The sequence below is a fragment of the Hyperolius riggenbachi genome, chromosome 1 (assembly GCF_040937935.1).
Source record: "Hyperolius riggenbachi isolate aHypRig1 chromosome 1, aHypRig1.pri, whole genome shotgun sequence".
Taxonomy (NCBI): Eukaryota; Metazoa; Chordata; class Amphibia; order Anura; family Hyperoliidae; genus Hyperolius; species Hyperolius riggenbachi.
Window position 1 is genome coordinate 169743609 of NC_090646.1, and position 3986 is coordinate 169747594.

A 3986-nucleotide genomic window follows, 5' to 3' on the forward strand; every position below is an offset into this window, starting at 1 on the left:
TAGTGAATCGAGCCCTATGTCTGCAGTGGTAAGAATGACGTGTACCGAGTTTTGGTGATGTTTACTGTGCTTTGTGCAAACTACATAAAGCACACTATGCAAATAGCGTAACTTGCAAAGTGCATGCAATGACCACATTGACTGTGATAGCTGCGCAAGTAAAGTTTAATGGGGTTCGGAGAAATTAGCCCAACCTCACTACTCTTCTAAAGAAAAGAAAAAATTAAATCAATCAATCAATAAATACCTACCAAGGCTAACTCTGTCTAATGGGAAACTAAAAAGTAAAAAGTGATTTAACCTCTTACTAATATGACCAAAACCAAAAACAACATTATCGCTGAGTGCTTCACTCTTACATTTGTAATTTTGCACAAAGGGCTTTTAATGTTTAATGTGCTTGGGTTTTCACATCTGAACATTCTGTACTCTTATACTGTGACATCATCAGCTTTATGCCTCACGATACAAACATTTTAATGGCCTTTTTTTTTTAAACTGTACATATAGCATTAGTTATCATTCATTCCCTTTTAAACATTCCCACCTAAGGAAATCAAGGCAACAATGGGCAGAGATATTCCAAGCAGTGCAAAGACAGATGCCTGCATATATTCTATGACCTTTTCTGTTTCTCATAAATTCCTGTCCTTGCTTTTGTATGACAAAGTATAAACATTCTCTTATGTTCCCAAACGTGATCAATAGTAGAATGACTCATGTCATGTGCAGCCGGGATTGCAAAAAAGTGCAATTCACTAGGTAATGTGCCATAATATTATAGAAAGAAACAGCTAAATGCATACCTCTCAATTTTTTGAGATGAGAAAGAGGGACACTTAAGCCACGCCCCTGCCACACCTTTAATCATGCCCCCAGCACACCCCTAGTCACACATACCATAAAGATTTCATTAAAAAAAATGTTGTTTTATAATTAAAAACACACTGGTCCTTTCTATCCTGGTTTTTCGTTCATATTAAAGAGAACCCGAGGCGGGTTTGAAGAATGCTATTAGGACACAGAGGCTGGTTCTGCATACTACTACCACCAGCCTCTGTGTCTGTACTGTTTCCCCCAGGCCCCCCTGCGCTCTGCTGTCCCCCATAAAAAAAACCGACATGCACCTTGTTGCTAGCTGGCTGTTTACCTTATGTTTGCCATTCACTGCAGCTCCCCCGCCTCCTCTATAGTGCCGATCCCCGCCTGGATCCCTTCCCTCCAAACAGCTCACGGAGGTGGGGAGGGAAAGGACGCAGGCGGGCAGCGGCGATATAGAGGAGGCGGGGGAGCGGCGCCGGTTACAGGCAGCACAAAGGTAAACAGCCAGCTAGCGACAAGGTGCATGTCGCAAGCCTGTCATTTTTTTTTTAAATGGAGGACAGCAGAGTGCAGGGGGCGCCTGGGGGCACACAGTACAGACGCAGAGGCTGGTGATAGTATGCAGAACCAGCCTCTGTGTCCTAATAGCCTTCTTCAAACCCACCTCGGGTTCTCTTTAACATTTTAAAATTAGTAATACATCAATTTAAAGGCTGGGAATAAAGTTTAGAGTTAATCAAACACATTTTTTTAGTAGAGAAATATATATATTAACATATAAAGAGGGACAAAGTCCTGAAAAAGGGACATTGAGGAGAAAAGAGGGACAGGGCTCCCAAAGAGGGACAGTTGGGAGCTATGTAACTGTCACTGTGTTTTACTACAGGCAATCAGCCACATGAAGAGGAATTTATGAAAAAGAAAATTCTGTTCCTGCTATTGGATGTTTGAAATAACGGCAGCTTCTCTTCATTGCACTGCACTGTGTAATTTTTTTTTTTTTTTTTATATTATCGGTGATGCTGTACAGCAGACATTGCCTAGCATATATACAAGGAGACACTACAGGTCAGCTATAATATTGCACCAAAATGTGGAAGATCAGCTTGTAACGATTGGTGTCAGCACGCAGAGAGACTCTGATTATTGGTGATCTGCAGTATCACCAAGAATGCAGATATACACCCGATTATTGATGATCTGCAGTATCACCAATAATCAGATGTATTGCTAACCTCTGGACATGGTATGTGAGTGTTTGGTGTAACAGTAATACTTTGAGTAATGCACCTGCTGAGCAGGTGATCAGAAGCAGCCTGGAGTACTGCTTATGCTGACACAGGAACCTTCCAACAGCCTGAAATTCTCCAAGGGGTGGAGTCAGGCTGAAGGTAGGAGGAACCTGCGCAGGAGTGACACCTGAAGGGTGGATGTCACTAGCAGGTCAGGAGACTATCTCTTAAGGGAGAGAGATAGTTCCCAAGGTAGTAACAGATATCAAACAATGTCTAGTCTTGGTGTGAGGTCCGTGGTCTCTACACCCTGGAACTAGTCTGATGCATAACACAATGATAATACAGAGCCCCTAGTCTGGTGTGAGGTCCATAGTCTCGACACCCTGGAACTAGTCTGAAGTATAACACAAATGATAATACAGTTCCCTAGTCTTGGGCGTGAGGTCCTTGGTCTCTACGCCCTGGAACTAGTCTGGAGCATAACACAAATGATAATACAGTTCCCTAGTCTTGGGCGTGAGGTCCTTGGTCTCTACGCCCTGGAACTAGTCTGGAGCATAACACAAATGATCATACAGTTCCCTAGTCTTGGGCGTGAGGTCCTTGGTCTCTACGCCCCAGAACTAGTCTGGAGTATAACACAAATGATACACATTTCCCTAACCTTGGGTGTGAGGTCCTTGGTCTCTACACCCTGGAACTAGTCTATAACATAACATAACATTGACATGCGAGAGTATTCTAGCTCAGTGTGAATTCCCAGGTCCGTCCTGGTTCTAACACACTGTGGGATCTGACTATGGTCTGAATGCTTCCACATAAGTGTTTGCAATGGCAGACAACCAGCAACTGGCAAGCAAGCTGTATAAATAGCTGCTGGAGTCTGCCGCCCCGCCCAAGCCACTCAGCCAATCATGAGTCCAGCAGGAATCAGCTGATCCTCCTGATCAGCTGACACTTCCCCTGCTGGTATAAAGGTCCTGACATCTGGGCCGCGCGCGCGTAGTTCTCCATCTGCCCATGTGAACTAACAGAACCAGCCACACCACCCGCACGCCGCCGCGTACAAACTGCCGCGTTGGACACGGAAACAGCCGCCTTGCTGTCAGTACCCGCGGCGGCTTTTCCGCGTTCTCTCGTGGTTCCAGGCGCACGTCTCCGCATGCCAGCCGCTGTGCTGGACGAGGATTCAGCCGTCCTGCCGTTAGTACACGTGGCGGCTTTTCCGCGTTTCCTCACACAGCTATAGAATTGTACCTAAATGCGGTAGTCGGTAGATAAGTACATACCTTACAGAGTCCAGGGGTGTCAAACTCAATCACATAAAGGACCAAATCTAAAACAAAGTCTTGCTTGCGGGCCACCTTGCTTATTAGGATTTAACCAATGGGCTTTGGGTCTCTGATGGGCGTCCTAAGATGGTCATTTTCACAGAAACATACATACAAATACATTTGTATTGACGGATGCCCAGGCAATAGGGGTTTAAGCTCCAAACAGCTAACCGCTGTTTTGCGTAAAAAGATTATTTGCTGGCAGCTTTTGGAGATATGGATAAGAAGGGCAAAGAAAATATGATTTTTTTTAACATGGGCGAACTGTAATCCTGTCCCCTGCCCATATATAACCAGTCACAACGAGAGATGGGTAGGATGCAACCGGGCATGTTTGTAATGCAAAAGAATTACCTGCATGTACATATGTTGGCAATGGCTTCCGGTCTCCATGGAGATGCCAAGTGCTGCCAGTTGAAGTGCTAGGGCATCTACTATTTTGTAACTTCCAATCTAATGTGAGCATGCATACGGCATAAGTTGGTGCTCTCCATCTCTCTCCGCGGTCTTGTTTTTGACACCTATGCCTTACACAGTAATACTGGAGCACACGAGGAGTGAGACTAGATAGGATGAGAGGAGAATATCTATTTAC